This window comes from Adiantum capillus-veneris, chromosome 19 (assembly GCF_014529385.1).
Source record: "Adiantum capillus-veneris isolate H3 chromosome 19, ASM1452938v2, whole genome shotgun sequence".
NCBI lineage: Eukaryota > Viridiplantae > Streptophyta > Polypodiopsida > Polypodiales > Pteridaceae > Adiantum > Adiantum capillus-veneris.
In genome coordinates this window covers 88,848,761-88,862,705 of record NC_140949.1, presented here as the reverse complement: position 1 = coordinate 88,862,705, position 13,945 = coordinate 88,848,761, and the positions used below count along the sequence as shown (strand labels likewise).

The window sequence follows — 13,945 nt, the reverse complement described above, 5'->3', positions numbered from 1 at the left end:
TGGCAAAGTTATTTGGATGTATCATGGAGATGAAGATAAGTGAATGGGCTGAAAAGAATGGCAAACGTGTGCTAGTCCAAGCAGGTTTTCGAAAGCATCATAGCACTATTGATCACCTTGTCACTCTTCGAGTTTTTATGGAAGCGTCTCGATTGAAAGGAAAAAAGTTGTATTGCTGCTTTGTGGACTTCAAGAAAGCTTTTGACATGGTACCGCGAGAAAATCTTTGGAGACGTATGCAAAGCCTTCAAGTGTCGAGAGAATTTATGCATGCAGTCTTTCGCATCTACCAAAAAGTGATATGTCGACTACGTATGGGAGATGGAATTTCAAAATTTTTTGCAAGCACCATTGGTGTCAAACAAGGATGCCCTCTTTCCCCAACCCTCTTTGGGCTACTTATTGATGAATTGGAATGCATGGTTCTTGATTTTATGCAACAAGACGACATAGAAGAGGTTAAGATCGGAAATGGGGTGATCATGCTTTTGCTTTGTGCCGATGATGTAGTGCTCTTGGCACATACCTTAAAAGACGCACAAAAGCTTATGAGTGTCTTGGAACGGTTTTGCCCACATAGCGGGCTGATCGTGAATGGATTCAAAACCAAGGTTATGCTTGTAAAGACCCTCAATGATGAAAATCCATGCATTGTATACAACGATGAGCAACTTGAAGTGGTAGATAGCTTCAAGTACCTTAACCTTGAGGTTCCATCCAATCATAGATGGAATGATTGCGCAATGCGTCGCTTGGAAGCCGGAAAGAGGGCTTATTATGCATTTGAGAACATGTGCAATGCTGGAGAGATCAAGTGTTGGGCTCTCAAAAAGTACCTCTTCGACACATTGGTGACACCGGTGCTTCTTTATGGAGTGGAGGTGTGGGGTGGTAGCATCGGGAAGTCTACTTGGAAAGAGTTTGAGAATGTCCAAAAGCGTTTTCTCACCAACTTTTTCCAAGTCAAGACACAAACACCCTACATGCTCTTACTTCTTGAGTCTGGATCGCTTCCCATTGAGGTCTTGGGCATGCAAAGGGTTGTGGAATACATGCTTAAGACACAATGTAGCCCTTTGTATCGACTTCCTAGAATCGCATATGAAGCAAGTCAAAAGGTCCAAAAGACATGCAGGAGCAAAATACTAAGTTCGGGGTGGATGCTTGACATCAAGAATGGTTTGGAAGATGGGATGCATGTCACTTGGTCAAGGATGCATCAATTGACTCCCAAGGTAATGAGGCCTTTTTACAACGCCAATGTATCACGGCTTGGGAGAAATCCGGAGGTTCTCGTTTCAGCCATTAGGCTACACACATTGCTCCAAACTACAAATCTCTCTTCTTCTCCGAGCGCGGTAACCAAACCCATCCCTACATCCTTGAGCCCATCCCATTGAGTGCAATCCGCACCATTGCCTCCATTCGTCTTAGCTTACATTCTCTACGCTGCGAGACAGGACGTTGGGGCATTGGCGAGGAGTCTCATCGACTTTGCACCTTATGCCCTCATCAAGTGCGAGAGAGTGAGTACCACACACTACTTGAGTGCTCAAATTTTGACCACATTAGGTCCTCTTTTCCCCATATATTCAGCTGTGAGCTCTCCTACATACCTTCCTCTCCTAACCACCATGTGGACTCTCTATTGCGATGCTCATATTGGGCATTTTTGAGCATCAAGAGTCACTTATGACCTCCCCTCACACCATGTGACATGTTCATTTGGTCCCATAGGTCATATTCGACCTCCGAGGACGATAATACAACTAACATTCTAACTAACTATCTCTCTCTCTCTCTCTCTCTCTCTCTCTCTCTCTCTCTCTCTCTCTCTCTCTCTCTCTCTCTCTTCTGTGTGTGTGTGTGTGTGTGTGTGTGTGTGGCAAAATAAATTCAAACACTGCCTAAAATTTGCCCTATCAATCTCCGAACCCCTACCTCTCTCTCTCTCTCTCTCTCTCTCTCTCTCTCTCTCTCTCTCTCTCTCTCTCTCTCTCTCTCTCTCTCTCTCTCTCTCTCTCTCTCTCTCTCTCTCTCTCTCTCTCTCTCTTTGTGTGTGTGTGTGTGTGGCAAACTAAATTCAAACACTACCTAAAATTTGCCCTATCAATCTCCGATCCCCTACTTCTCTCTCTGGTTTGGTCTCATAGGTCATATTGACCTTTTGAAGACGTTAATATATCGTTTCATTTCATTTCATTTCATCTCTCTCTCTCTCTCTCTAAATATTTCCCTCCTCCTCTCCTGTGCTAGACGAAGGCGAAGAAGCAGCAATCGATGAAGGCGAAGAAGCAGTAGAAGTAGTCAAAGCAGCAATCGACGAAGGCAAAGAAGCAGCAGTAGAAGCAGTCAAAGCAGCAACCCTCACAGATTCTCTCTCTCTCCCGCTCTCACAGGTAAGCTAGCAGATTCTCTCTCTCTTGCTCTTGTAGATTCTCTCTCTCCCGCTCTCACAGGTAAGCTGGCAGATTCTCTCTCTCTCTCTCTCTCTCTCTCTCTCTCGCTCTCAGTCTTGCAGGTAAGCTGGCCAAGACTCTCTCTCTCTCTCTCTCTCTCTCTCTCTCTCTCTCTCTCTCTCTCTCTCTCCCACGTAGCCGGTACAGGATTCATTCAAGCACCTCAAATCCTGGAACTTATGGTAGAAAACACGTGCAGTAAGGTCGGCCGATTGTTGGACATGTGTCGAGGCAATAATGCGTCCTCTATCTCCTTCCATCCAGGATTGCATGTGAATGTTATGAAGAGATCAGGCTTCCCTCTTTTGTGTATAATTGCCATGGCATCTTGATAAAGTTGGTGCATATAGCATTGACTACCAACATATGATGAAGGCAATACCACCCTCCTACCAACATTAGCACCCAATATGGGTTCTCTGTCACCCCTTGTTCCATCTCTTGCTCCGATCATGTCAGCCAAACCTTGATACACCTCACCGCGTAGATCACTCTGATGATTGTGAACCCATCTAAGCCTCAACTCCTCCATACAACTGTATGCATCAACATTATATTGTTGCAATAGCCTACCACCCTGTAGAAGACATTGTGTCATGTCATCCCTGATTTGCAATCTATACTTGTAGAAGAGAGAAAGAGATCGATGTATTTATACCTATACACCTTAAAAGGAGTGAGATTACAGAGGGGGAGGAACTTGTGCACCAAATTAGCATGAGAGAGAGAAAGAGAGAGAGAGAGAGAGAGAGAGAGAGAGAGAGAGAGAGAGAGAGAGAGAGAGAGAGAGAGAGTCAGTGCATAACACAACTTTGGAGAGCACTTCATTCAACATGTTATGGCCACAATATTATAAAGAGAGAGAGAGAGGGAGGGGGATACTTCTTTCACAAAGACCACTCCTTAAAGTAGCTATATAGATAGATCCGTGCACTTTGAAGGTATAGATTCCTTTTCTTTGACAAAGAGATTCTCCTCTTCTCTCTCTATCCCCTATCCCTCCTTTTTTCTCCACCTATCTCTCGATTTTTTTCACCACCGCTCTCTTTTTCTCTCTGCCTATCTCTTGATTTCCCTCTTTCTCTCCCTATCCCTATCCCTGCCATCCCACCATTCATTCAACACTTCATTCAACATGTTATCGCCACAAATTTAGAGAGAGAGAGAGAGAGAGAGAGAGAGAGAGAGAGAGAGAGAGAGGGAGGGGGATACTTCTTTCACAAAGACCATTCCGGAAAGTACCTGAGAGAGAGAGAGAGAGAGAGAGAGAGAGAGAGAGAGAGAGAGAGAGATTCCCAAAACTTAGATCTCCATAGTAGCCTATAAATTAGAGAGAAGAACATGTAGATCCACAAATCCTATAAATGAGGAAGACGTGATGAATTATCTCTAGTCACATTAAGCCCCTTCTTGGGCAAATGGCTCGACACCAATGCATTGAGCTTGTTTGTGATAGACCTCACTTAAGATATACCTGTATTATGTTGTATTGCCACGGTAGTCAATTTGTCGTTGGTGCTTCGCAATTCAGACACAATGCTTTTTAAATCAATGCTATCCTTGTCACGTTTGTTCTCAAGAACAGGCATCTCCAAGAGACTCATGATTTTGTCGTGGTATATAGATTCCTCTTCTTTGACAGAGAGATTCTCCCCTTCTCTCTCTATTCCTTATCCCTCCTTTTCTCTCCACCTATCTCTTGGTTTTTTTCACCACCACTCTCTAAATATTTTCCTCCCTCTCTCTCTCTCTAAATATTTTCCTCATCCTCTCTCTCTATCCCTAGAAAACTCCGCCCCGTCTACTTCTCTCTCTATCCCACTTTCTCTCCATTTCTCTCTCTATCCCTATCGCTCTTTTTCCTTTCTACCTATCTCTTCATTTCCCTCTTTCTCTCCCTATCCCTATCCCTATCCACGCCATCCCACCGTTCATTCAACACTTCATTCAACATGTTATCGCCACAATTTTATAGAGAGAGAGAGGGAGAGAGAGAGAGGGAGGGGGATACTTCTCTCACAAAGACCACTCCAGAAAGTAGCTGAGAGAGAGAGAGAGAGAGAGAGAGAGAGAGAGAGAGATCTTGAAAGAGGCAAATCTATACACCTTGAAAGAGGCAAGAGAGACAAGGGGAGAGGAGTTTGTGCACCAAATTAGCATGACCGCTGAGAGAGAGAGAGAGAGAGAGAGAGAGAGAGAGAGAGAGAGAGAGAGAGAGAGAGAGAGAGAGAGAGAGAGAGAGAGAGAGAGAGAGGATCTAATAGAAATATAGAGAGTTGGTGCATAGCACAACTTTGGAGATCACTTCTTTCAACATGTTATGGCCACAATTTTAGAGAGAGAGATAGATAGATAGATTTTATTATCGTCCTCGGAGGTCAAATATGACCTATGGGACCAAAGTTACATGTGATGTAGTATGTGTATGGCTGATGAGTGACTCTCGATGCTCCAAAATTGTAGTGATGAGAGTCGCAATGGAGAGCCCACACTTTGGCTGGGAGAGGAAAGTGTGTAGGTCTAAGTTATGGCTGAAAATGGGACAGAAGCAAGTTCGGATGTGATCAAAAGCTGAGCACTCTAGTAGTGTGTGGTACTCAAACTCCCGAACTTGCAGTGAGCATAATGTGCACAATCGATTTGACTCTTCTCCATTGCCCCAACACCCTATCTCGCATCGAAGGAAATGGGAGCTAAGCCGAATTGCTGCGATAGTGCGTATCGAGGACAAGGGAATAGGCTCAAGCATGTAAGTGTGAGTACGGTTTCCTCTCTAAGCGAAGAACATGGTTTTGTAGTTGGGGGCAATATAGGTGGTGTAATGTATGAAGCGTGACCCACCGGATTTCTCCCAAGCCGTAATACATTGGCGTTGTAGAAAAGCTTCATTCACTTGAGAGTCAATTGAAGCATCATGTAGCAAGTGTAATGCATCCCATCTCCCAAACCACTTCTTTATGTCTTGCATCCATCCCGTGCTCAAGATCTTGCTTTTATGCGTCTTTTGAACTTTTTTGCTTGCTTCCCATGAAATTGTAGGAAGTCGATGTAAGGGGTTTTGACGTATCTTTATCATGTACTCCACAAACCTTTCCATGCCCATAACCTCAATTGGAAGAGATCCCGACTCAAGAAGTAGGAGCATATATGGTGTTTGTGTCTTAACTTGGAGAAAGTTTGTAAGAAAACGCTTTTGGACATTCTCAAACTCTTTCCAAGTAGACTTTGAGATGCTCCCGCCCCACACTTTAACCAATGCATCAAAAAGATACTTCTTGAGAACCCAACACTTGATGTTTCCCGCATTACACATGTTCTCAAATGCATAATATGCTCTCTTTCCCGCTTCCAAACGACGCATAGCACATTCATGCCACTTGTGATTGGATGGAACCTCAAGGCCAAGGTACTTAAAGCTCTCAACAACTTCAAGTGTCTCGTTGTTGTACACAATGCATGGCTTCTCCTTATGGTTGGTTTTCACAAGCATAACCTTTGTTTTGGATTCATTTACAATCAGCCCACTATGCAAGCAAAAGTTCTCAAGGACAACCATAAGCTTTTGTGCATCTTCTAAAGTGTGTGCTAGAAGCACTACATCATCCGCATACAACAAAAGCATGATTACCGCATTGCAAATAGTGACCTCTTCAATGCCTTCTTCTTGCATAAAGTCAAGTACCATTTGTTCCAATTGATCGATGCATAGACCAAAGAGAGTTGGTGACAATGGACATCCTTGTTTAACCCCAATAGTGCTTACAAAAATTTCTGAAATTTCTCTTCCCATGCGCAATTGACAAATCACCTTCTCATAGATTCGAAAAACCGCAAGCATAAACTCACTTGTCACTTGGAGTTCTTCCATCCTTCTCCACAAATTGTTACGTGGAATCATATCAAAGGCTTTCTTAAAGTCCACAAAACAACAATACAATCGCTTGCCTTTCAACCGACTTTCCTCCATGAGAACACGAAGAGTAACAAGATGATCAATGGTGCTATGGCATCGACGAAAACCCGCTTGTCTCTTTGCACGCTTGTCATTCTCTTCAGCCCAATCACTCAATTTCATCTCCATTATGCACCCAAACAACTTTGCCATAAGAGACCCAATCATTATAGTCCGGTAGTTGCTTACATTCTTTACATCCCCTCCTTTATGCAAAGGCTTAACCCAATTAGTACTCCAATCATAAGGCATACCATGTTGAAGTGCAAGGTTGAACATATCACACATCCACTCATGGGCAAAATCTCCCGTCCATTTGATCATCTCCGGCTTGATACCTTGAAGATCTCCCGCTTTGCGAGTGGCCAACTTTTCAAGCCCACCGCATACATCCTCAATAGTAAAAAAAGACGGCATACATGGGAGTGAACCATAAAATGACATTTTTTCAGTATTTGCTTGCTCATATAATTGCCTACAATGTGTGTACATATCCACTAGACTCAAGTTACCAGAATTCTCAACCCGCTTGCCTCTCAAGTTTCTCCAAAATCTTCCACATGCATGTGCATTTTCTTGGACTTGAAATTCTTGTTGCTTTACTTCCCATCTTCTTCTCTTCTTTTGAATCAATGCCTTGTATGTATGCAAATGACTTTGATAGTTGTTTTTGTCCATAGTTGCATCAAGCTTTATCAAGGACTTTCGAGCATCTTGACATTCTTTATCAAACCACCTTTTGCGTGATCTATCTTTGTTGATACCATGGAGATGCTTTATGACAAAGCATTCTTCCGCACAAGAACAAATAGCTTTCTTGAAAGCTTCCCATTTAGTTTCCAATGGTGCATCACATTGAAGCTTTGTCATCCATAATTTTTGTTCAACCATTTCAATGTACATTGGTGCCCGTTTGAAATCCATACATAGTGATAACTTCTCTTTCCTTTGGCTGAGATTATCATGCTTAGTTGCTTCTCCACATGAAAGGTCAATACATAAGGTGCGATGGTCGGATTCCGGGATCCATTGACCAAACATAAAACTCTTTATGGGATACATGATGGCTTCAGAGAGAAGCATATAGTCAATCACACTATCCCCATTATGTCTCCTACATGTAAATCCATTGGTTCCACTCCACAAACATACACCATTGGCAATGAGCATACCCGTGCTATTACACATGTGTAAAAGTAACTTTTCATAGTGATCCGGCTCTTTCTCATCCATTGAAGTACGATCATACAAGTGAACTTCCTCCAACTCCCTTGAAATGTATGGCATATCAAATTGTTGAGTATCATGTTGCAATGTTTTTGTGCGAGCATTCATATCCCCAAATACAATAACATCACCTTCACCTTTGAAATAAGCAATGTCCTCTTCCAAATCAGAAAATGGTCGATCTCTATCCATGCAAGCATAAAAGGGAGAATCATGATGAGGAATGTAGCAACCGGCTACAAAAATGGGTGCTCTTTTTGGTGTCATAATTTTCAGCCATACATAACGTTTGTACTTGTCATCTTTCACAATTGATACAAAATCTTCCAATCCTTTCTTAACCATACATGCTAACCCTCCTTGTCCTCTTCGTTGCTTGAGATTATTTGACCACATCAATGAATGTACATTGTAATCCTCCAAGCCGTTAATCCTTTGTGTATCATGCTCCCAAGTTTCAACAAGAAGTACAACATCGGCTTTGCTTGTTAGTTCATCAATGCCAACCCCCGCATTCCATGGGTATCCATTACAATTCCAAAAGCATATTTTCAATTGTAACTCAGTCTCATAGGTCACGCATCCCTATTTGCTTGAGAGACTTGCCTCCTCCTTGGGCACATTTTCTTCATGAGAGATCTCCTTGTTTTTATTATTTTTTTCCTCATATGCCTTGCGACGCATATTTTGTTGCTTAATAGTGCGATCTTCACATACAAAACATTTTGTATCCCTCAAATAGATCCAACTATTATCAAGGATAATCTTTCGCTTGGTCTCATCCGGCATGGTGCATACAATTGGCTGTTCTCCCGAGCGAGGAGCTCCTTGCTTCCCCACTCTATGTGCTCCATAGACCATAACTCCGGACATGCCAAAGTGGGTTTTGAAAAAATATTCAATAACAATGTCAAGAGAAGGAGGTGCCTCTAACTTCTCTTCGGGAATTCCACGAATAACAATGTTCTTGGAACGTCGCTCCCGTTCCTTCAACTCCTCCACATCCACATTCTCAACATTCTTTGTTTGAACCATAGCTTGCATGAGTGAGGAATTAGAAACCACATTGCTACCACATACATCAGCCCAAGACTTGTTTGTGCATACATTTTTCATGTCGCATACATCCCGGCTCATAGTGTCAAATTTCTCCTCTTTCAATACATGGTCATGCTCTACTTTGCTCATCCGCTCCTTCAAAGCATTCAAGTCCACAAGAGAGCGTTTACAATCCTTGACTTTCTCTTCAAGTTGCATCAAACGTGTTGTTTGCATCTCAAGTGTCCTCTTGAGATTCTCATTCTCAACCACAAGTACCCTTAGTGTGCAATTCTCCATTGCAAGTGCTCGTAAGTCCTCGCCTTGTTTGTTTACGGTCTCTTGCAATGATACCAAGTACGCCATGATCATGGTTTCCGATGTCGTTGGTTGGGTGGTTGTGTTGCTATCTCCACACTTAGGAGATTTTGGATCATTCTCCACAATGGTTGTGGACCTTGTTGAAGAAGAAGAACCCTTGCGAGTGCCGGAAGACATTGTATGTAAAATAGGAGATGAGAATCAATTTTGTTGAACTTGTTCACTTCGGAAATGCTGCTACAGAAACGCCTTCCATAACTCTGAAATTTTTTGTCTTTACATCAATGCGTAGAGGACTTCGTGCTCTTCGATTGAGGCTATAGATCACCCAAATCGGAGTTCGGATGAAGAAGTTATGATCAAAAGAGTGGACTGCTGTCTACTAGGTCAAAAAACGGCTGCGTTTTTTGAGAGAGAGAGAGAGAGAGAGAGAGAGAGAGAGAGAGAGAGAGAGAGAGAGAGAGAGAGAGAGAGAGAGAGAGGATACTTCTTTCAGGAAGACCACTTTGGAAACTAGGTGAGAGAGAGAGAGAGAGGGAGGGAGAGAGGATCTAATAGAAACAGAGAGAGCTGGTGCATAACACAACTTTGGAGATCACTTCTTTCAACATGTTATGGCCACAATTTTAGAGAGAGAGAGAGAGAGAGGGTGTGTGACTCATGAGACATAATGGCAAAAACACTTAGAAAAGAGAGCTCATCGTCCATCCACTACATACATAAGATAGACCCCCAAAACATAGATCTCCATAATAGCCTATAAATGAGAGAGAAGAACATGTAGATCTGCAAAGCCTATAAATGAGGAAGACGTGAGTATTATCATCCACTACATAATTCACTTCCTGTGAGGGGTTCCTTGCTTTGAACTCGATGGAATATCTCCAGTCACATTTAGCCCCTTCTTGGGCCAATGGGTCGACATCAATGCATTGAGCTTGTTTGTGATAGACCTGACTTCACATCATCCTGTATTATGTTGTATTGCTACGGCAATCAATTTGTTGCTGGTGCTTCGCAATTCAGACACAATGCCTTTTAAATCAATGCCATCCTTGTCAGGTTTGTTCTCAAGAAGAGACATCTCCAAGAGACTCATGATTTTGTCTTGGTTGCTTTTTATGTCAGAAAGTTGTACTCGCACTGAGTTTTGTTGCTACAAAACATCATTGGTCTGTACTTGCATCTGCACCTCTAAGCGGCGAAGATAAACCCCTTGATCACGTTGTAAATGGTGCAACCCATGAATGGTCTCTTTGTAGGAAACATGTGCTGCCTCCACTCTCTCACATGAGGCTTAATGTTGGAGTATATTGTGCGGATGGCACCTAGCCCATCTACAATCTGCATCTTTGATGATTCATCTGCAATTTGCCTCTTTGAAGGTCCATTCCCCTCTCGAGCAACACGCTTGGCACTTTGCACATTGTTGATTTGGTCTCTCTCTGGGGTAGAAAAGACCACCTCCAATGAATCTCCTCCAGAGGTAAGGGCTTGCTCCATTACTCTGAGAAGTTAGGATAGGTTATTTAGGATAAGTTAGGATAGAGTGTGGAGCAGGATTGGCTCTCTCTCTCTCTCTCTCTCTCTCTCTCTCTCTCTCTCTCTCTCTTTGTGTGTGTGTGTGTGTGTGTGTGTGGCAAACTAAATTCGAACACTGCCTAAAATTTGCCCTACCAATCTTCGATCCCCTACTTCTCTCTCTGGTTTGGTCTCACAGGTCATATTGACCTTTTGAAGACGTTAATATATCGTTTCATTTCATTTCATATCTCTCTCTCTCTCTCTCTAAATATTTCCCTCCTCCTCTCTCTATATCCCTATAAATCTCCACGCCGGCTACTTCGATCTCTATCCCTCTTTCTCTCCATTTCTCTCCCTATCCCTATCGGCGCCGGCTACTTCTCTCTCTATCCCCTATCCCTCATTTTCTCTCAACCTATCTCTCATTTTTTTCACCACCGCTCTCTCTCTCTCTCTAAATATTTTCCTCCTCTTCTCTCTCTATCCCTAGAAATCTCCACGCCGACTACTTCTCTCTCTATCCCTCTTTCTCTCCATTTCTCTCTCTATCCTATCGCTCTTTTTCCTCTCTACCTATCTCTTGATTTCCCTGTTTCTCTCCCTATCCCTATCCGTGCCATCCCACCGTTCATTTTGACCTTTTGAAGACGGATGTCAATATTTTATTTCATTACATCTCTCTCTCTCTCTCTCTCTCTCTCTCTCTCTCTCACACACACACACACACACACACACACACACACCTATCTCTCAATTTCCCTCTTTCCCTCCATTTCTCTCCCTATCCCTATCCGCGCCGGCTACTTCTCTCTCTATCCCCTATCCCTCCTTTTCTCTCCACCTATCTCTCGATTTTTTTTCACCATCGTGCTCTAAATATTTTCCTCTCTCTGTCTCTCTCTAAATATTTATGTCTCTCTTTCTCTCTCTATCCCTATAAATATCCACGCCGACTACTTCTGTCTCTATCCCTCTTTCTCTCCATTTCTCTCTCTATCCTCTTTATTTTTCCTCTATACCTATCTCTTGATTTCCCTCTTTCGCCTATCCCTATACGCGCCATCCCACCGTTCATTTCATTACATCTCTCTCTCCCTCTCTCTCTCTCTCTCTCTCTCTCACACACACACACACACACACACACACACACACACAACGCACTCATAGGTGATTTTGACCTTTTGAAGACATCAATATTTCATTTCATTTAATCTCTTTCTCCCTTCCTACCCTCTCTCTCTCTCTCTCACACACACACACACACACACACACACACGCAACGCAATCATAGGTGATTTTGACCTTTTAAAGACATCAATATTTCATTTCATTTAATCTCTTTCTCCCTTCCTACCCTCTCTCTCTCTCTCTCTCTCTCTCACACACACACACACACACACACATAAAACCTACTCATAGGTGATTTTGACCTTTTGAAGACGTCAATATTTCATTTCATTTAATATCTTTCTCTCTTCATGCCTCTCTCTCTCTCTCTCTCTCTCTCTCACACACACACACACACACACACACACACACACACACACACAAAACCTACTCATTTGAAGTACCTTGGCCTTGAGGTTCCATCCAATCACAAGTGGCATGAATGTGGTATGCGTCGTTTGGAAGCAGGAAAGAGAGCATATTATGCATTTGAGAACATGTGTAATGCGGGAAACATCAAGTGTTGGGTTCTCAAGAAGTATCTTTTTGATGCATTGGTGACACCGGTTCTTCTTTATGGAGTTGAAGTGTGGGGCGGGAGCATCTCAAAGTCTACTTGGAAAGAGTTTGAGAATGTCCAAAAGCGTTTTCTTACAAACTTTCTCCAAGTTAAGACACAAACACCATATATGCTCCTACTTCTTGAGTCGGTATCTCTTCCAATTGAGGTTATGGGCATGGAAAGGGTTGTGGAGTACATGATAAAGATGCGTCAAAACCCCTCACATCGACTTCCTACAATTGCATGGGAAGCAAGCAAAAAAGTTCAAAAGACGCATAAAAGCAAGATCTTGAGCACGGGATGGATGCAAGACATAAAGAAGTGGTTTGGGAGATGGGATGCATTACACTTGCTACATGATGCTTCAATTGACTCTCAAGTGAATGAAGCTTTTCTACAACGCCAATGTATTATGGCTTGGGAGAAATCCGGTGGGTCACGCTTCATACATTACACCACCTATATTGCCCCCAACTACAAAACCATGTTCTTCGCTTAGAGAGGAAACCGTACTCACACTTACATGCTTGAGCCTATTCCCTTGTCCGCGATACGCACTATCGCAGCAATTCGGCTTAGCTCCCATTTCCTTCGATGCGAGGTAGGGCGTTGGGGCAATGGAGAAGAGTCAAATCGATTGTGCACATTATGCTCACTGCAAGTTCGGGAGTTTGAGTACCACACACTACTAGAGTGCTCAGCTTTTGATCACATCCAAACTTGCTTCTCTCACATTTTCAGCCATAACTTAGACCTACACACTTTCCTCTCCCAGCCAAAGTGTGGGCTCTCCATTGCGACTCTCATCACTACAATTTTGGAGCATCGAGAGTCACTCATCAGCCATACACATACTACATCACATGTAACTTTGGTCCCATAGGTCATATTTGACCTCCGAGGACGATAATAAAATCTCTCTATCTCTCTCTCTCTCTCTCTCTCTCTCTCTCTCTCTCTCTCTCTCTCTCTCTCTCTCTCTCTCTCTCTCTCTCTGGTCAGCGGCTGCAGCTGCGGCTTGACAAAGGACGGCACTGCAGGGGCACGGCTGGACAGAGGAGCGTGACTGCAGCGGGCTAGTAGCGGCTGGTCAACTGCATGCAGTAGAGGTCGAGGGTGGTCAGGGGCGGGCAACTGTAGCGGCACGGTGGTCGACTTTTGGGGGCTGATAGAGGGGGGTGACTGCAGTGGGCGGGTAGCGGCTGGTCAACTGCAGTGGCCGGGAAGGTGGTCGATTGCATGCAACAGAGGTTGAGGGTGTTCAGGGGCGGGCAACTGTAGCGGCATGGTGGTCGGCTTGAGATGCACGCAACAAAGCTGGACACAAAACAGAGCTGGACGTACCTGTGCTAGACAAAGGCAAAGAAGCAGCAGTCGACGAAGGCGAAGAAGCAGTAGAAGCAGTCGAAGCAGCAGCCCTTGCAGATTCTCTCTCTCTCCCCCGCTCTCGCAGGTAAGCTGGCAGATTCTCCCTCTCTCTCGCTCTCGCAAGTAAGCTGTCTGAGATTCTCTCTCTCTCTCTCTCTCTCTCTCTCTCTCTCTCTCTCTCTCTCTCTCTCTCTCTCTCTCTCAACTGGTACCGGATTCATTCAAGCACCTCGCACGACATGAATGCCGACGGCTTTCCAAGGTCACGTCCACCATTCAAACTGCTATAGATTTTCGGATTTCCTCATGCGGACCTCCAACCGGATG

The 13,945-nt window shown here is 43.7% G+C and overlaps 1 pseudogene; it reads right to left on the bottom strand.

Moving 5' to 3' along the window:
* Window positions 1-9,819: 9,819 nt before the first annotated feature.
* Window positions 9,820-10,500, bottom strand: LOC147434431 (uncharacterized; annotated as a pseudogene).
* Window positions 10,501-13,945: the final 3,445 nt, after the last annotated feature.